Source organism: Phycodurus eques, chromosome 7, assembly GCF_024500275.1.
Source record: "Phycodurus eques isolate BA_2022a chromosome 7, UOR_Pequ_1.1, whole genome shotgun sequence".
Classification (NCBI taxonomy): Eukaryota; Metazoa; Chordata; class Actinopteri; order Syngnathiformes; family Syngnathidae; genus Phycodurus; species Phycodurus eques.
The window spans coordinates 16465886-16487682 of record NC_084531.1 but is presented as its reverse complement, the minus strand read 5'-3'; positions in this window follow the sequence as shown (position 1 = coordinate 16487682).

The window sequence follows — 21797 nt, the reverse complement described above, 5'->3', positions numbered from 1 at the left end:
GTCTAGCGCCCCGGGAAGGTGAAACATCATATTGCACGTTTTGATTGGTTCACATGGCAGCCCGGCGGCTGACTTGGCATGCTGACGAACACCTTGTCCCTATACTGTGCGTTCACCGACTGGCCAACGGCTGTAATGTGTCTCTATCACATTCTGCCGATCGATGTCATATTAATTTACTTTTCATATTAATTAATTACTTAATGCGAGCGCCATTTTTGCTTCAAACACGCGGCTTGAGAGTTTGTCTGCAAGCACCACTCATGACAACTGCAGTCATCTTGATAGCAACACGTGTTAGTTTTGAAAATATTTTGTTTTTATTTGATCTATGTCAGTGTTGTTCGTGACGTGCCCGCATGTGTAGGCATTGGTATGGTTGCTGTGCAGCGCTGATCAACAGCTGGCTCTATCGCTTTCTTATTGATGGACTTCCAAACACGTTCACTCATAAGCCCAGTATTCTGATTAAATTACATATATTTTACAATATGTATTTAATAGAGATTAGAGAATACAAAAAGGCATGCTCTTTCTAAGTAGCCTGTTAGCTGAGCGGTGCTCGCACCTCACAGGCAACCATCAACTTCCGTTTACTCTACATGGGGATTAATTTCATATTTAAAGTGTAACATAGTCTTTCAAATGGATTTCAATGGCATTCATATGTCTCAGGAAAACTCCACATTCTGGGAATTCTACCCTCTTGCAGACTTCACTGAGTCACACCTCTCAAGCCGTTACGCGCAAACTAATCGGGTATGCGCGGATGCACGTAAAATACAGATTTACGCACCAATGGGAGATTATGGCCCATATAGCCCAAGTGGTGCTCAAGCACTTCCTATTTCGCCATGGATGAGAAAAGTGCCCTTTTTGCTGCAGCCCATTTTTTATTTTTATGTTATTTTTTTAGATTAAAAAAAAAAAAAACCCTTTCTGTAATCAATTCCAACCAAAATGTTTTGATATTTGAGAAGCAATTTATTCAAGTCCTTGTGCTAATTGTATACAGTATATGCTCCCACCTTAATTTATTTGAGGCTAATCAGAGGCACTTTAAATGGTGGCAATAATTTTGACAAAACATCTTGTAGTGTGACATCATCCACGACCAACGTTTTGACCCAACAATAGCCCTACGATGCCAAAATGAAGTCTTCCGTGTAGTGTGACATATCAACGACAACTCTCCGACAGCGCAACTCGATGTCGACAAATAGGATTACGTATTGTGAGTGCTGCTTATGTGCTTGCCGTTGTCAGCATACTGTACTTGGTTGATGTTGTCAACATTTAGTCACGTGCACGAAACAATGTTTACCAAAGCTTTAGAGTATAATTCGACCGAACGCCGGCATACTGCTAGCACTAGCTAGGTTACATAACATTATGTTGCCTGCTTGCGAGCCGTTTTGTATTAAAAGTATGTGAACATACCTCAAGCTCTTCTTGAATAGACAGGCCACTCCCAAGCACTAGTGATGACACCATGCTTTTCCTCTTTTTGTTCTTTTTTCCCCCAACATAATACAATAGATTGGCGCGACCCATTGTTGTTTTCATCCCCATTGTAATGGGGGTATCTGGTGGTGTTGTCCGGTGACACGTTTTTTTGGTTCCGCCTCTCTGACAGTGTTTGATTTGTGATTGTAAAAGACGGGATAAGGTGCTATCGGAATAACAGTCGTGTAGTGTTGCCCGAGATATGGCAAGATTTTATGACAGTAGTCTGTCATAGCGCAATTGTGAAAGACCACATTTGTCTTTTACTCTGATCCAGGCATTAAGAGTGTGAACATTTTTGGCTTGCCCACCTGCCACCCACCACATTTGGATATGGTACATACTGTACATTCTTAAACAGTCCCGGGGGTCAAAGAAGGATGGCCATCCTTGAGTCTTGTAGTCTATTCGCAATTAGCATTAGCATACACCGGAGATATACGTCCGCTCAGTGTGTTGCGGGATATTACAGCGGAGGCTCCCAGCACTTCCTGTCATGCGACGGCCTAATGTAATCAGGCAGGACACTTATTATATAGCTAAGCTCTTGCATGATTTACTAGCAAGGAAAACATCTCTATTGTTTTGAGGGGCAACGCTGACAAAAAGGCATATGTACGAGGATTGGGTGGTACTTTCGATGCTTTATATTGACCGTTGGGACGAGATTAAATCCTTCTCTCACTTGCCATTCTGTTGCATTGTGTTACAGCAGCTGCCTGTGGCGCTGGTGTAATGTGTTGGCCTTATGAAAATGGGGCACGAGATGAAGGTTATCAGACACTGTGCGGCGGCGAATACCCGCTATTGATCTGCCAGTAGAGAAAGACTTCACAGGACAATGAAGAAACTCACCTTTGTGCTCATTGTGTAGCCATAGATGTTTGATTCCGCTTTAAGGCTGCCGCACACCGAACTACGCGGCCGAACCCGACTGAACCGTCACTCCTTGTGCGTAGTTTGGCAACTGTTCATGAGTGGCCAATCAGTCGGCCATTGGTTTTTGCCGCAATTAAAAATTCGAATCGCTGGCACAACCTGTTGCAACATCGCAGACTACAGCCGATCAAAATGCACAGACGCTTTCACTCAAACTAAAAATAGCTTTCCGGGTTTTTATGTGAGCGAGTAAGGCTGCCGCATTGATACCAAGCCATATAAATAGCCATTTGACGTGATGAAACAGAATACAGGGGTATTCTGTTTCATCACGTCAAATGGTTTATATGTGCAAGTTTTAACTTGACTTCTTGTTTTAAGCGATTTTGGCACGAAAAGTAACTTCACATGGCACCGGTGACTGTTTTTTTATTTTTTATTTATTTATTTTTTTAATATTCCATTTTTCGTCCTGAATTTTGCATAAATATCCCACCTATATGTAGTGTACAGTCCAATAGTAGTGGAGCTCCCATCCAACCATCCATTTGCCTTAGATCTTGTTCTCAAGGTCACAGGTGAGCTGTAGCCTATTGCACCTGATTTAGGGCGAGAGGCGAGGTACACCCTGGGCCAATCGCCGTTTATTTTAAAAATTGAGAAACCAAACAGCAATTTTTTTTTAAATGACACAAAGAAGCACAAACTATACTATAACTAATCTTTTATTTTCACATCCCCTGAAACCTTATTGCACACCACCTTAGGATACTAGAGGGAGGTAATTTCTTCATTTCAATAATAATAATTAGGATTTTTGGAAATGACGCTTCTGAAGACAGATTTACACATGTACTCATTTTGACGAGGGAGGGGCAAGATAATGATAATATATGATCATTAAGAATTATTTCCAGTTGGCTGTTTCTTTTTGGCGTTTTTGACATTATTTTAATTTTTGTATTAATTGAACATACCGTAGTTCCTAGTTGTGCCAGCACTAGCACAAAAACAGAGTGAAGATAGTCATTGGCTTTTGTTCTGAAACAGAATTCAAGTTGAAAAAATATCTCCCCTGCTATTTAAAGCTGGTTTTGAATTCAAGTACAGATAAACAACTGCGGATTTGAGAATGTTACGCTACTAACTATAACGGCCTTGGAGGATGCCGGCAGAAAAAAAAGGAGAAAATAAGTGCCAATTAAGTCGACACAAACAGTTAGCTGGTCCCCCACCCCGTAGGCGAAGCAACTTATTTTTGTTGCCCCATTTGCCTGGAAAAAGTTGCACGAAAGTTCTAATTACAATGAGTCACACGATCAAAGGAGTTGACCCTTCAAAGAAGTGGGTGTGACAAATCGACAAAAGAATAATAAAAATGCAGCCATCAAAGTTGCAAAAAGTGTGGGAAGCGGGAATTTAATATAGGCCTCAAGGCTCTTAGTATGAAGTTCAATTGGAACAAAAGATACGAAAAAACATTGGATTGAGAGGTGAAATGACACTGGAAAAATTTGCCAAGGTTGTTTGATTGAATGTTATAGAAATCATATCATGACAAGGCGTGTGGTTTTGCCGCGTGTTGCCTGTGCATAAACGAGCTGTAGGAATTTGGAGAAGCATACCGCCAAGTATCGAACAGTATTTTTTTTTACTGGTGACGGTGAAGGGATAAGCTTTGAATTTTGTCAAAGAATGATATTAGCTATTCAGAATGGCCTTTTTACTACATTTCAATTACAGTGGACCCCCGCTATTTGTGGGGGATAGGGCCGGACCGCGAATATCGAAAATCCATGGATAATTGACAGCCATTATAATTGCATTGAAAAAAAAAAACTCATTCAACGGGAAGAATGCAACAAGAATTAATGATGGATTGGTATGCAGGATGGCCCTTTCATCAAACACACTGAGCAACAAAAGCAACCTATTGTTGACCTGGCCCAAGGAGCACACCCACCGATGCATAAATAGGGAGACTCCACACTAGGGCTGCATATCCATCCATCCATCCATTCTCCATACCGCTTATCCTCACTGGGGTCATGGGCATTCTGGAGCCTATCCCAGCTATCTTCGGGCGCGAGGCGGCATACACACTGAACTGGTCGCCAGCCAATCGCAGGGCACATAGAAACAAGCAACCATTCACACTCACATACCTACGGCCAATTTAGAGTCTTCCATTAACCGACCACACATGTTTTTGTGACGTGGGAGGAAACCGGAGTACCCGGAGAAAACCCACGTAGGCACGGGGAAAACATGCAAACACCGGGACTGGGATTTGAACCCGGTCCCCAGAACTGTGAGGCAGATGTGCTAACCAGTCGGCCCCCGTGTAGGGCTGCACAATTCATCGAATTTTAATCGTGATCGCGATTTGGCAAGGCGCTCCGAGGCCGACTTCAAAATAAATGCCTGAAATGGCATTGATGGCCCTTTCAGCACATTGGCGACGAGGTGGAATGTCACGATAAGATAGTATTAGCAATCGTTGTCGCAGCTGCCTTGATTTCAACTTTATGGCTGGCCTGGACCGCAATGAAAAAACCTCCAGTGTAAATAGAGAGGATAATCACAACTGTCAAGTTCTTTGACGTTCGTGACTGTACACAACTGACCAACGGTCAATGGTCAATGGTCAAGCAGAACAACGGAGACGTACCCGTCCTTGACAATTCACTACAGTATATTGACAGGGATTTTCAAATGGAAAGTCAGTGCTAACAGCCTAATGTTATTCCGTTTTATGCATTAACCATTTGCTTCCATTAAGTTGCAATTCGTGATTGCACTTTGTAATAGCATATTTATTTAGTTAGCCCTCGGTAAAGTTGAATTTGTTTTGGGTACATTTATTTTTTACCTAATGTTATTCCGTTTTATGCATTAACCATTTGCTTCCATTAAGTTGCAATTCGTGATTGCACTTTGTAATAGCATATTTATTTAGTTAGCCCTCGGTAAAGTTGAATTTGTTTTGGGTACATTTATTTTTTATATTATTATCTTTATTTTTATTTCAAGATTCATTTTGCACTGAAAACTGTTACATATTGTTTGTTGAAAAGTAGTGCAATAAAATGTTTTCCCTAACATGAGGAAAAATCGTGATTAAGAATCGTGATTACAATATTGATCAAAATAATCGTGATTAATATTTTGGCCATAATCGTGCAGCGCTACTCCACACCTAAAATTTTAAGAACTGAAGAAACCTTTTGAATTAAAGGTGAAACGTCTTCAACAAACAAGAACAGTCCGGGTTTCCTTGATTCAGCCTTTGCCTTTTTACCATAACCTTGATGACTCAGAATCTATAAAGACACATTGGGGAAAAAAAATTAACCCCCTACAAATTATTGAACAAACGGGCATAAACTGCCAGTAAGCCATTGCCTGTCGTTACAGTATTTGCTGAATTGGTCAATTATTTAAAAGTTTTTAAGGTGATGAAACTTGGAGCCCTGGAACAGATAAACTCAGTTTTAGTTATTTATTTGGAGTGATTTCAGATCCAAGGCAGCATAGCAGGGCTATAGATAACATGTTCGCCTCGCAGTACTGAGGTTTTGGGTTTGAATCTCAGCTCCGGTCTTGCTGTGTGGAGTATCAGAAGTGAACCCAGGCAAGCATGGGGAGAACATGCAAGCAGTAAGGCCAGAGCATGGTTTCGAACCACCAACCTCGCAGCTGTGAGGCTGATGTGCTAACAACTTGGCCAATGTTTTTCGGAAACTTCCACACAAAGATATCGTCCATCTGAACCAAGCCTCTGAGGACGCTAATTGGTGTGTTAATTTTCCACTGACCTCAACATTTAAAGCTGTGCAAAAAAAAGGCTTTCTGCCAATATGGCTGGCTATGGCTGGCTATGAACAAGTCAAGCGTTGCTCTAAATAAAGTGATGTATTTACCCCATTTAACTGGAAGTGGGCGGCACGGTGGCCGACTGATTAGCGCGTCAGCCTCACGGTTCTGAGGACCGGGGTTCAATCCCCGGCCCCGCCTGTGTGGAGTTTGCATGTTCTCCCCGTGCCTGCGTGGGTTTTCTCCGGGCACTCCGGTTTGCTCCCACATCCCAAAAACATGCATGAATTGGAGACTGTAAATTCCCCGTAGGTGTGATTGTGAGTGCGAATGGTTGTTTGTTTGTATGTGCCCTGCGATTGGCTGGCAACCAGTTCAGGGTGTACCCCGCCTCCTGCTCGATGATAGCTGGGATAGGCTCCAGCACACCCGCGACCCTAGTGAGGAGAATCGGCTCAGAAAATGGATGGATAACTGGAAATGTCATTCAAGTCAATTGATCAAGCACAATGGGGACGCATACACACGTTCAGTCGATTAAACAAAGCGGAATGGGAGAGAGCTTCTCCATGAGTACTCCAAATATAATGTTTGCTGTATTGGGGGACGTGTGAATAAAAGTGTAATTTAGTGGGACACGGAGCGTGAGCATGTCCTGATTCAGCCAGTGACTGAAAAACAAGGTGAGCGGCGGCTGCGGCGCTCCAAAAGTGAGCCACTCTGTTCTGCGTGATGAGTGTCACATGTCAAATGGAGCCATGATGATGTGACTAGAATTGGAAAGGAAAAAGGGGGACTGTGGGGGGGCTTCTGAAGGACGTGGAGGGAGTGGCAAGCTGCCTGGCAGAGGGATACAGTTTGACATTAAATTGTGTAAGGAGGCGATGGAGCCTCATGCTTTGAGGAATGATATTGAGCACCAAGCTGAGCTCAGTGAGCAGCCGTCCTAATCCAAATTTATAATATCATTAAAGCTGTCCACTGCCGCTAGAGGCCTGACACACATATTCAATTTAGAGAATGCATGATGCAAAGCAAATGCAAAGTCCAATAGTCCGTCCTTTACATCAGGGCTTCGCAAACAGCAGAACGTGGACTGAAACCAGGCTTTTGCTGTCGCAGAGCGGGGCCGCCAAACCCCTTTGAAAAGCAAGGGAATTTTGTTGTTTCCATCTAATCTCATTATTTATATTTCTGGAAATTTCCACTTGTAATCCACAGCATTTCAGAAATAGACTTTCCCTAACCGTCTTTGTTACGACAAAATAAAATCTGAAGAAGTAGTTTGTCATTGTATTTCCTGAACCGAGGAGCATAAAGCAGAAGAATAGTCCTGCTGGTACTGACACAATACAAACTGACAAATTAAACTACCCCATATTCTATTGCTATTAAGACAACTGCTCTAAGTGTACGTCTTCTACAACTCCTACTACTACTACTGCCAGTACTTCTTCAAATACTACTTCTACTACTACTGCCAACTATTACTACCATCACTACTGCTGCTACTACTACTACTACTACAACTACTACTACTTTGACTACTATTACTGCTACTATAACTACTACTGTTACTACTCATCCTGCTAATACTAATATTGCTACTACAAATACTACTACTACAACTACTACTACTGTTACTGCCACTGCGAGTGTTACTACAACTACTACAATAGTTTCTTGTTTCTTTTATGCCACTGACAGCCAATCCAAAGTTCAGTAAGAGAGTAAGTGTGTAAGCATACAGTACTAGAAACTGTTGCAAGTTGTTAAGTGCTATTAACTTTAGATGAGCAGCCTGTGGGCCCTCCACTGTTGACGTGGAGGTGACATTGATTTAAATTGTGCTTTCAGCAGCCATACCTGGTCTTTTTGATCAATATTTCCCAACCAGAGAAACATTTTCCTTTTGGCTGTCTTGAGAAAGCCAATAAAGCTCTCAATAAGAATTTGAAATGCATCCAGCCCCATTAAATAATGCATAAGGACAATAAACATGACTGTATAGCGCTTCTGGAAGTGCAGGTCTGACTAGTTCTATTCTGTTCGTCTAATCTAAGAGCCACTGGACAAATGTGGAGCGTTTAATGCACTCGTCATCCTAGCAGAGGGGCTTTAGGAGGGAGATAATGCCTCTGTGAATTCACTCGACTTTATATGCCACTGTGATGAGCTATCATCGGATCCCTTCACGTATTGATTTATTGGCCAGAGCGAGAGAGCGAGAGAGCGAGAGAGCGAGAGAGAGAGAGAGAGAGAGAGAGAGAGAGAGAGAGAGAGAGAGAGAGAGAGAGAGAGACAGTGTGTGCCCTTCATCAGACTTCCTCGTTCTCGGCCTCACTGGATATGTTGAACCCAGCGGCCTATTAAAAGGCTGCCAGACAGCAGAAGCACTTAACTATTCCGGTGAAGTGAAGAGTGGCTAGCGTCAACTTTCTGTTTGCTTCAAAGTTGCTTGCTTTAATACGATGCATGCATAATGTAGCAGCGCCTTGCAAAACTGGGAAAAAAAAATTAGCCCCATAAAGTCTCAGAACGATCTTTATTTTTAGCATCTACATACAGTTTATTGTTGTAGAGTGTTAATGTTGAATCACAGTGACGTGGTTGTATTTCTCTTACCAGCCAAGTAAATTAAAGGCAGCTGACGGCAACTTACTTGAAGCCTGCTTATTTAACAGACATGTCTTTGGATTAGCGTGTTAGCAGTTAGCTCTTGTGTAGATGTTCAATAAGGAACGTGGATAATGTGCTTGGGTCGTGCTTTCAAAGTGCACTCTTCTATGTGCTGTTGTATTGCAGCCTGTCCAGATAATTATTAATGATCAACAAATGCCAGTTTTGCCCCATTTTGTTTGGTGCTGCTTAATTCACTTATCACTCACTAATCCTAACTAATAAACTACTTCCTTTTTACATTCCTGTGCCAATAAGAGAAGAGTGCAACGACACGTGGTTTGATGTGCCACGGATATTGTTTACAAACTTACTGTATAACTGATTCCAACCAGACCAAGTGAACATCAGGTGGGAGAGTACCCTAAGATTTACGGTAGATTTTAGACCGATCTGATCGGTATCAGCCGATAATTAGCATTTTATGCCGATTGGCTGATCGACTTTAATGTCATAATTTGCCCATTGATCGGCTCTGCAAAAAACATTTACTCCACGTTGCCGTCGTGTACATCGATCCATCCATCCATCCATTTTCAACACCGCTTATTCTGGTAGGGTCACGCGGGAATGGAGCCTATCCCAGCTGACTTCGGGCGAAAGGCGGACTACACCCTGAACTGGTCGCCAGTCAGTCGCAGGGCACATATAGACACGGACAACCATTCGCACTCACATTCACAACGTCACTGAGTGGGAACTGAACCCACGCTGCCTGCACCAAAGTCAGACGAGTGTACCACTACACCATCAGTGACTGAAAAGTAACTCCCTATTTTAAAATACTTAGAATTTATTCATATGTTGTAATATTTTTCTAATTTTCTTTGTGTATGTTCCATGATTAAAGGAGCAAGTCTATTCTACCAAACCAACGACTTTGGAAGAACTTGAAGGGCGGATACGAGAAGTTATGTCTTCCATCCCCACAAGAGTTCCTTGTGAAATCAGTTAATGCGGTTCCCAGGTGGCTTGAGAAACCGGTGGCTAATGCTGGCACCCATATTGAATTTTAAGTAATGCAATACACTTTCTTCTCATGTTCATTTCTTGTAAGAATTATAGTTCAGAAATAAATTCCAAGTACTTAAAAATAGAAAGTTATTTTTGAATCACCCTGTAGACAAATAACCTTTCACATTCACACCTATGGATAATTTAGAGTCTTCGATGAACCTAACATGCATTTTTTTTGGGACATGGGACATTTCACTACCCGGTGAAAATCCAAGCAAACTCGGGAAAACATGCAAACTCCAGACAGGAAGGCCTGATTCAAACCCAGAATCTTGTAACTGTGTGGCAGATGTGCTAACCACTATTTCACCGTGCTGCGCCCTGAAGATTCAATCAGTAGAAAAAGTTGGAAAACATAAAAATCGGGATCCAGTCGGGTTTGGATCGGTATTTTTATGCGTAGTTTAAATCCACCCCAGGAAGCAGCAAAGGGAGGTCTCCTGGACAGAGCAACATTTCAGTATCCCTCATATTCAGTCAGTTTGTTCAACACTCCTAATAGCCTCTGGCTGCTTGTCAGTTAAGTGATGCACCGCTTTGATATTCACCTGGTATTGCAGTGATCTGATTCTGTTGCTCTAAGCCATATTGATTGATTGCGTCCAGTATTTCATTATCCTGTATCGAGTATATTTAACCAGCAAAAGCAAAGCCAACAAAAGTCACGGATAAGTGTTTGAAAAGCAGCACCGGTGGGAATTACGATGTTGGGATTACATGTGTGCAGGCGTGTTCCATATCGATTTATCGACCAAAAGAGACACATCAAATCTTTGGAGGCCTAATGGTGTGCAGTAGTGACAAACTTCCACCCGGAGTGACATAAAAGTGACACTAATTCAGAGACAACACAGCGGTCGCGCTGGTTAAGTCAGACCTGTGGCTGACACCGACGGAGGTGGTCCAAATTCAAAAGATGCAGCTCAGTGTGGTTTCTGACACTCACACTGTGAGTTGCAAACACATCTGAGTCACTGATGAGCAGAAACATTGGACACTTTCCCTGTTTGTGGAAGGCTGAATCTGATTGTCGCTTGAATCTTGAAGACCCACTTGTCTTTTGGTTTGAGCTCCAGGTTTTTGTGCTCTTGTTTGAGACATTTTCCTGATGATTTTGTCCGAATTTCAAATTGTACAGCTTTTGGGACATCTGAATTTTAAGCCCCTCCTTGAGCCATCATCCTTTCATGGTGGAGGGGTTTTTATGTTCCAGTGATCCTAGGAGCTAAGTTGTTTGGGGCTTTATGCCCCTGGCAGGGTCACACATGGTTAACAGGTGGTGAGGGACCAAACAAAGCACAGATAAAAGACCCCCAATGATGAGTGAATTGATGCAATCACGTTTTGACTTGGCCAGACACGGGTCACTGGGGCCCCCCTCTGGAACCAGGCCTGGAGGTGGGGCTTGAAGGCGAGCACATGGTGGCCGGGTGTGCACCCATGGTGCCAGGCCGGGCTCAGCCCGAAAGGGCAATGTGGGTCCCCCTTCCCAGGGCCTCACCATCTGTGGGAGGGGGCGTAGGAGTCGAGTGCAGTGTGAGCTCGGCAGAGACCAAAGGTAGGGACCTTGGCGGTCCGATCCCCGGCTACAGAAGCTGGTCGGGCTTGCCTCCACACACAGCTTGGGCTCTGGTACAAGTTGTTGTCCACGGTGAGAGGTGCCGAGCAGGTGTGGGTATACTTATTCCCCCCGGCTCGGCGCCTGTACATTGGGGTTCACCCCGGTGGACAAGAGGATATCGTCCCTACGTCTTCGGGTGGGGGGATTGGTCCTGACTGTTGTTTGTGCCTATGCACCAAACAGCAGTTAAGAGTACCCACCCGTTTTGGAGTCATTGGAGGGGGTGCTGGAGAGCGCTACCGCTGGGGACTCATCGGTCTGGTGGGGGACTTCAGTGCTCAAGTGGGCAATTGACAGTGAGACCTTGAAGGGCGTGACTGTGAGGAACGCCCCCCCCCCGATCAGAACCCGAGCGGAGTTCTGTTATTGGACGTCTCTGCTCATCATGGAATGTTCATAACAAACAATCAGTAATATCAGCCAATTGCAGTGCTCATATTTTGCTTAACTCATTCACCCAAATGAGTCCTAATCGGAAGTATGTATCCTAGATAGATGGGAAATGATAAATTGAGAACATATTTTCATATTGTTACCGGGGACAATCAAGAAAAGAGTCTATACTTTTGATTTCCACAAAACTTTGTTTGAAGGGTGCATGAGAACCCATTTACTATTTAACTCAGGGTGCGTATCAAGAATAGGATCCATGATCATTTTCTACAGTGATTACTTTACAAATCTGACACATTTAAGCATATCGTTGCTGTCCAATGAAAAGCATATTGCGCCAAACTTTTTAAAGTCGTTTTTGTTGTTTTTATTAGATATAGCTAGTATGTGGGAGGTTGTTAAAATTTGATTTTGGCCAATTTTAGATTGTCCTTGTTGTCCTAATTGAATGTCTACGCTTGACTAACTGGCGTTCAAGATAAGGATGAAGGGTCCTGTGAATGTCTGTAATATCCACAGCTAAACTTACACAACCACGGGGAGAATATGCAAACCACACACAGGAAGGCATGAAGTGAGATTCAAACCCAGAACCTCTCTACTGTGAGGCAGACATGTTCACCACTCTACACCATGCTGCCCTTTATATTCAGTACCAGCAGTACCAGTTATCTCAAATGAAGAGAGAGAATTAAATTTTCCAAGGCCGAGCGTAGGGCCAACCGACTGAATGAAGTTTGGATGTGGTCGCTTTTACAGCAGCACTTTTCTTGAGGTCTGCAAAATAAACGGTCTTTCAGCACAATCCTATACATTTCCCCATCAGAAGGACACTTGAGCAGGTTGGCTTCTTCCTGACAAAGTGTGAACCGCTGCTCAGGAAATCCATCTGTCAGATCACCATCTATTGGATGTTTCTGTCCTTGGTTTCTGGTGAGTTTTAAACAACATGGTGGTTTGTCGCTGCTTGTTCCCTGCCTGTGAAAATTGCTCACTGACTCAGTCGACAGCATAGCATGACATTTTTCAGTGTTGCACGCAGTCAACAGCTCGGTTTTGTCATTAGAATAACGACGTGGCCGTTGTCTTGCGGCAGTGTTTCAGCTCCTGCCAATTCTTGAGTGTATCAATATCAAAGCCGATTCATCCATGTTTAACCTGAGTTATTATAGTCCATTCGAAAGCCAGCTGGAACATTTGGCTGTGCCCCAATTCCATCAAGAATGATACCATCATTGATACAAAAACTTTTATCAAAATATTGAATGATCAGTTCAGTAGACCCTCAGAACTCAAATTCATTTGGGAAGGTATTTGAGTTAATGGCCATCCAATTACTACAGCGCTTGTCCCCAATGGTTTTGGGTGAGCTGGAACCAATCCCAGATGACTTTGATTAAGAGGCGGGGTACACACAGTCAATCTCAGGGCACATAGGCTATGTTCACACTGCAGGTCAATTCCGATTTTTTTTGCCCAATGTGACATCTATCTGATTTTTTTCATTTCAATGTGAAGATTACAATTGTGATTTTATGGGTGGCCCTTTATAGCTGGCCCTAAGCCTCTTTCGTATGTGGATATAAATCGGATATAATCACTGATATCCGAAGCGAGTGCAGTATGGACGAGCATTTCATGCTCATCTGACCTAGACGTCATCAAAAGGCGAAAAATGTCATAATTGTTCAATTAAACAAAGACGTGACAAAAGCAATGGTGGATGAAGGAGCAGAAAACACTCAGTGGCGAAAAGAAGATGCTTTAGAGCTGGTAGTTAAAATGATATATAAAAATGTTGGGTCCCTTTGCACAAAATCCTTAAAATTGTCACAAATGCATCATGACGAGACCTACACGAGGCACCATATTTACTGTACTTCCGTAAACACACAGCGCTTTGTATTTGTGCGCATGCGCAAAGTGATGTCCTGTTTTATGCTCATGCAGTGTCACTTCACGTACCCATTCTGTCCACGTTAAAAGTTGCATTTGTAGGCCTGCCACGCTAAAAACATTTTTACGATGATATTTTGTCCCAAAACCTATCGTGACAAATGATATTGTTGTTTTTTAATGCCTCTGAAAAAATAAGGCACACCCTTATTATTTTGTATTATTTTATTTTAAAATTCTTGTCAGTGTTGTTATTATTATTATTGTTATTATAATTTCCTTTCTTGTTTCTCTATTAAATTTTCTTTACTCTGTGATATGGATCCCCCTGGGTCTGAAATAAAAAATAAAGAGCCTGCCTGGTTTACATGGACCCTTCTATTCCAATTATAATCGCTTCCGAAACCCAAACTGAATGAAAATGCTCCATATAAACACCTCAATCGGAATAAGCAGGCCAAATCCGAATGGAATTTCATTCAGTTTCACAGGGGTATAATATTACTTTTGCCAAACTAATCAGAAGTAAATTTTCACCATGTGTGCCGTCATTTGGAAGAGAGCCAGGAAGTGCTCTGTCGACGCATGCTTCGTCTTGACGTAAATGCATAGGGATGTCATCGTTTACGCACAGTGTAAATATGACGGCCCCTCGTAAGTCTCTCGTAAGTCACGGAGATCTTGTTTTTTACTATTTATATGTTGTTTTTATCAAGCGTTTTTTAAAATAAATGTATAAAAACATTCCAATTTACTCTGCTGAATAGACGACGGACCTCCATCTTGATAAATGACGTGACGTTTACGACGAAGTGCACGTCACACAGCTGTTCCGATTAAATATAGTGCACATCATGTATACACTCGATCGGACTATATCCCTTCACATGTTAACAGTTGACCACAGATCTTCAATCGGAATGACATAAATGACGTAAACCCGGCTACTGTGTGGTTGGCCCTTCATCTGTCAATAAAATATACGTTGAAATATTGGCTGAATAATGTGTGCTACTGAGGTTATGCTTAAAAAACAGTTAACGTCCCCGTGTGTGTTAATTGTGGACTAACATACAGAACAACTCGGAGCGAAGCGCTGATATTTTATATGACGTCACTACAGTGGAGCAAGCTGTTTAGCTCCTTTAACAATTTATTGAGTCCCGGAAAAACTATTGTGTCCATTTTATTTATCGAATGATAAGTCGGTATAGTAATTATCATGACAGGCCTACTTATTTGTTTTTTTTTACATAAAAAATCATATTTAACAAAAAATCTGAATTGGGCTTCATGCCCTGCACTGTGAATGTAGCCATAGAGATAAATAATTCAAATTCACAGCTATGGACCAATTTGTGTCCTACATGAACATTAACATCCACTATTTTGGAATGTGGGACAAAGCCAGGGTATCCAAGGAAAACCCACACAAGCACAGGGAGAACATGGAAAAACTCCACACACGAGGGCCGGAGCTGAGATTCAAACCCAGAACATCACAACTATGAGGCAGATGAGCTCCCCACTAGCCCTGCCATGCTGCCCGGCAACTGAAATTCTTGAGAAGAAATAATTGAAATACAGTTAATCCTTTCCAGGGTTGGTGGAATGGTGTAAAGACTGGTTAGCACATCAGCCTCACAGTTCTGAGTATCCGGGATCAAATCCGGCCTCCGCTGTGTGGAGTTTGCATGTTTTCCCCGTGCCTGCGTGGGTTTTCTCCGGGTACTCCGGTTTCCTCCCACACCCCAAAAGCATGCATGGTTAGTTAATTGAAAACTCTAAATTGCCCGTAGGTGTGATTGTGAGTGCGAATGTTTGTTTATACCTGGCCTGCAATTGGCTGGCAAGCAGTTCAGTGTGTACCCTGCCTCTCGCCCGCAGTTAGCTGAGATAGGCTCCAGCATACCCGTGACCCTAGTGAGGACTAAGCGGTGTGGAAAATGTATGTATGTAATTGAACCATTCAGGATATTTTAAGTTGTTTTATAGTGAAGCTTTAAAAAAACAAATTAAAGTGCGCCCTGCAGTAAGTTCAGTTTCAAGTTCTGTTATGCAAAAGCTAAGGAAAAAGCAATAGGTATTTACAGAGAGAGAGGCAAGTTTGGATGCTTGGGTTTTGAAATGTCTGCCATGCAGTGTGAGCCACAGCCTGAGTAACGCGTGCAGCAGTGTTTAATAAATGGTTGACTTTCCTTGACGTGCCTCTATTATGTTGACCCAGACATCAACACAACACCAAACGAGGAGGTGACACTGCAGACAAGCCCGCCAGCTGTCCGTCAGTGGATGAGCCCCAATCAACTCGCAAGCTAGCTGGGGGCTAGCACCTCTTGTCATGGCATTGAAAGCCCCGTGACGACCTGGTGGAATATAGTATAGTCCAGCCACTGCAGGCTTTAAGATTTTATATTTCTTAGTCACTCAATTATGTAGGGATGTTGAGGTGTAAGGAAGAAGCTATACGTAGTTGTATTTAATTGACAGTTGAACGGGACATGGTTTCAGCACATACAGCAGACACGCCCACAGTGATCAAGATCGGAGAGAACGGCTTGATTTTTCAAGATTTTGAAGCCTCATTTTATATATCGGCTGTTTTTTTCAACCTTTCAAATTTGGTAGGGATTTCAATAACACTTTTCCCTGTGGCGTGTCCAATTAGGACCTTTTTATTTTCACTTTACACAAACTAAAATTTTGAGGTTGAACCTATTTGATTGGCTCAGTGACGATCCTCCTTGTTGAAATGAAGCGCCTGGGGGAATTTTTGTAGACTAGGTGTGGGCATTTTACTTGACATTTAAAGTTTTTTTCCCCACCACCAATTGCATGTTTTATGACTTTGTACGGCTAAATTCACGCCGCTCATCTTCTCTTCTGCAGTGCAGTATGCCATTCTGACTCACGTCGCATTACCATTTGAATTTACAATGAAGAATAACATTAGAGCTGAAAGTACCTTTTTTGTGTTTGGCTGGCATGTCTGCGTGACTGCCCTCAGAATGCCACACAAACTACACGTCTTTGTTCGACTGTCATGTTGATAGAAAATCAGCGTCTGCTTTTATAACAAATGAGACAGTTCAAGGATGAAGCTGACATAAAGGCGACATCAGCTCAGCTATATGGCTGCGCATACGGTGCATCATTCTGCTTCCACAGTGCATCGTGCCGCTATTTCATTCTCAGTCGTGACACTGCGGTAGGTGACATTGTTGCAAACAGAAGTCGAATCTGAAAGGCAATTTAGTGGGCCACTGATAATATCTTATGTCTTTATTTGTTTCTTAGTAGGAACACAGTGAACAAAGAGCACACTTTGGTTTGTGCAGCTATATGTCTACTAATACCCCAGTCAGAGTGTTTTGTGTGGCATTTTCAGGGTCACTTTCTTCCACTACCTTTAAGTGTATCCTACACTCACTGGCTAAACCATTAGATACATTGGGACAAATTCCAGCCATCATTGTTACTCATATAATGCTCTGAGGAGTTGTACCCAGAACCAGGGTATGTACTGAGTTGAAAAACTGTCCCACACAGGTGACCCAATCATGCCTGGCCCCAAAAGTTCTTCCTACCGCACATCTTATCATCCCACTTCTAACACCATTTGTTGTAGCACTCTGAGGGTTCGTACCCTAATTATCAATGTAGGTTTTAAACCTGATTCTACTGGGTTGAAAAATCTGTAGACTGACTTCAGCATCAACTCATATCACATTCCACCATACTACTGGAAGCTTCCTGTCCCATCCAAGTGCCCAGTTCTGATCAGCTGAGTGCCTCACACATAACTGGGGTCCATCAGACATTGATAACCTTTCCCAAGGTCCTTCCAACCAGGAACACCACAGATGGCCTCACAGCTTTCACTCCACTTCTGACACCATTTGTTACAGAACTCCAAGGGGTTGGAATAATGGGAGGAACAAATAACAAAGGCTCGACAATTAACAGACTTAAAATTAATCTACAGTTTTGTCAGATGGTGCGGTACAGGTATGACTGTCTCCCCTAATTATCTCTAGAAGGGAAACATCAGTAATACAGAAGTAGTTATTTGAATAATTAAAGCCAGTTGGTCCAGCACACCTTGTTTACCCTCACTCTAAATAATTCTATAATTACCCATATTTGTGAAGGTTTTCTTCCTTTTAACATTTGCACGTGTTCTCTGCAGCCAGGGCAATACCACTGCTTAAGATATCCGGAGCCTAATTAAGCATCAATGTTTGTTAAATTACGTTGGGGTGCTTTGTTCACAATTCAGTCCACGTGCTGAGGCCAGGTGGGCGACATTGACTTACATGAGATGTGACCGGACCGAAACGTTAGCCGCATCATCCCAAATTTCACGGTTGAAAGACGAAACAGCAGTGGTGCGTCCTCAATGCACCTGCCTGTCAAGACGCATGGAAATACGCCAGCCTGTCTGGTACAAAACAAAGAGGCACAGTAGCCAGCTGAAGGTCAGCTGTGTATCTCTGACATATGAGCGGCGCTGAGACGAGAAGTGTTGTGGTTTCATGGCGGCGGCGCCTCACTGTTTTGGCAGTGAGACGATCAAGCCTGGGGGGCATAGGAAGAATTTATTTAAAACAACGATATCTAACTACTTTGACATTATGGCCGCTTCTTTTTGTCATCCAGCCGGTGGCTTGTAATAAGAAGAATGGTGAGTCTTTCATTGACATGTTTAGTAGTCTTTATAATTGCAGCAAGTGTTGTCCAGCCAGGACAACACTTTCGTACTGTAATCAGTGTTTTTTTGATAAATTTAACCGCACTCTAAAATGATTAGACACTTTAACACAGACAAGCCTGCAGGGCAAAGCAATACTCTGTTTGAAGCACACTGTGCAATAATTTGATGCTATCACAATGTTTAATCATGCTGACGGTAGCTTTTAATAAGAATAGTGTGTCTTTTGTTGACATCTCTGACTTTAGTGGTCTTTGATATTGGGGGAGCAGCCAGGACATGTGTATCAGAATTAACAACACAATACAATGTTTGATGATGCTTTAACACAGATGTTTTGAAGACAAGACAAGCTTGCATGGCAAAAGTAAGAATATACTTTAATCAACAATAAATAAATCAATTCATTTGATGCTATTGCTTGTTGTAATCACGCTGATGGTGGCTTGTAATAAGAATGGTGTGTCTTTTGTTGACATCTTTAGTGGTCTTTGCTAGTGGTGGACCAGCCGGGATGCCTCTCAAGTTGATGTTATGTAGCGGGCCGTGCCCACCCACCAATATGCTTGAGTGTAGGTTAGAGTGCAAAGAAATGTATACATAGACACCGCCTTAAGATGGGTGGCCCTTGACGTGCAATATGTTAGCGTGGCCGCCATTTTGGATGTGGAGATCGTATTTGCCACAAAATCCGCAAATTATATTCATAAAATGGTGTTAAAATGGCCAAATACAATGAAAAGTAATGGTTGAGTCTTAATCCCATGAGCTCTGGCTTTGAGTGTAAAGCAGTTGATAGATCTCCAAGCAGAAAATGAACGAGGCATATTCACAGACCCCTTCTCTCTGCCACATCCAATATGGCTGCAACGTAGACGTACAAATGGGCACTCAATGGGTAGTCTATACTTGTCTGTGGTAATACTTGCTGCATGCGTTGCACAAGGCGCCATTCAAGCTAGCATTTTCAAGCTGCGGGAGTAGAGTATAGCATCATCAAAACATGTAGCAAAGTAAGTACTGTAATAACAATAAATGGGCTCCTCCACGCATTTCAGATTGAGGTCTCGCGACGGGTCTGTGTTACTGTCAGAGCTGTGGGGCGAGCTTAACCTCACATTGAAGTAATTAGACAGTGTTGTAATGCAGATGCATTTTCGACAAGCCTCAAGGGCAAAGTAAGAAAATATATAAAGCAACAATTAGTCGACCTGTTCAAGATGACGGATGATTTTCTATTCATAATATTTTAGTGGGCGGCACGGTGACCGACTGGTTAGCACATCTGCCTCACAGTTCTGAAGACCGGGGTTCACATCCCGGTCCCGCCTGTGTGGAGTTTGAATGTTCTCCCCGTGTCTGCGTGGGTTTTCTCCGGGTACTTCGGTTTCCTCCCACATCCCAAAAACATGCAGGGTAGGTTAATTGAAGACTCTAAATTTCCCATAGGTGTTAATGTGAGTGCGAATGGTTGTTTGCTTATATGTGCCCTGCGATTGGCTGGCAACCAGTTCAGGGTGTACCCCGCCTCCAGACCGAAGATAGCTGCGATAGGCTCCAGCACGCCCGCGACTCTAGTGAGGATAAGCGGAATGGAAGATGAATGAATATTTTAGTGAGGCGGCACGGTGAATGATTGGTTAGCACTTCTGCCTCACAGTTCTGAGGACCCGCGTTCAAATCCCGGCCCCGCTTGTGTGGAGTTTGCATGTTCTCCCCATGCCTGCGTGGGTTTTCTCCGGGTACTCCGGTTTCCTCACACATCCCGAAAAACATGCGTGGTAGGTTAATTGAAGACTCTAAATTGCCCATAGGTGTGAATGTGAGTGCGAATGGTTGTTTGTTTATATGTGCCCTCCCGTTGGCGAGCGACCAGTTCCCTGCCTCACGCCCAAAGATAGCTGGGATAGGCTCCAGCACACCTTGACCCTTGTGAGCATAAGCGGTACAGAAAATAGATGGATGGATGGATGGAATGTTTTAGTGTAATTATTGTCATTAAGACTGTTTTTATGTTTGTACATGTTGTGTTTTAAATATGTTTTTGCATGTTTATCGTTGTTGATTTGTGTTTATCACTGTGGCTTGCATATTAATTACACTTTGGACCTGTACAGGAGTCCTGGAGCCAAACAATGTTCACCCCACTGCTGCTTTAAAGAGTGATTAACTTCCCAAGTGTTCCTTAGTGCTTCTGTGAAAAGTGATTATCTTGCCAAAGACAAACAGCGTGTGTCCTTTTGGAGCCCTCCAATACTTGCATTTATCGACTTCTTTGACGAGCTTCGGCGAGATGATTAGATCGCTATGACTAACTGCTTTCTTGTGAGACGTGATGGATGTCAGCTGCACGTAGCCGCCGTGGGCTGGTTGTCTATTGACTGAACGACTCTAATTTGCGGTGGCAGGGATTAGCGATGTAAGGACATTCATAAAGCACGCCTCTCCTTCCAATTTCTTAGGGCGATTGCGGGCTGACCCCGAAATGCAGCATGTATTATTATACTAAGCCGAGGCAGGTACTAAAATATGCTTAAGTATACTGTTGCTCTCCCTTGGGTATACCGTCAATTTTACTTCTTTGCAGCTCACATCACGGTTTCTTTAGCTCACTTTTAAAAATGTGCCAATTTAGCCGTCTTGAGGGCCAAATCTGCCTGAGGTGTTTTATATCTAATAAAGAACATTCAACTATCCAGCCATCCATTTTCTGTCCCGCTTATCTTCACTAGGGTCGCGGGCGTGCTGGAGCCTATCCCAGCTATCTTCGTGCGAGAGGCGGGGTACACGCTGAACTGGTGGCCAGCCAATCGCAGGGCACATATAAACAAACAACCATTCGCGCACACATTCACACTTACGGGAAATTTAGAGTCTTCAATTAACCTACCAAGCATGTTTTTGGGATGTGGGAGGAAACCGGATTACCCGGAGAAAACCCACCCAGGCACGGGGAGAACATTCACACAGCCACACACGTGCAAAATGCAATAAAGACACAAAAGTGCACATTGGGCATGGCAGGTGCTTTAGCACACAACTCCACCCTGTACGTCCTTGCTTAAGGAGCTGGAAAAGAAAGTTGTGCAACCGTAAGAAGACCACTTCCTGAAACTAAGCTTTCGTTTTGTTGCATAAAAATGTTACTATGAAGCAGTTGAGGGGGACTGTCGTGTCATCTTAAGAAGACAGCTTATCATGGAGGCTCTTCTAAATAAAATACTTTTATACGAAATTAAATATTGGAAGACAGGAAATATTTCAGGGCGATTTTGGACA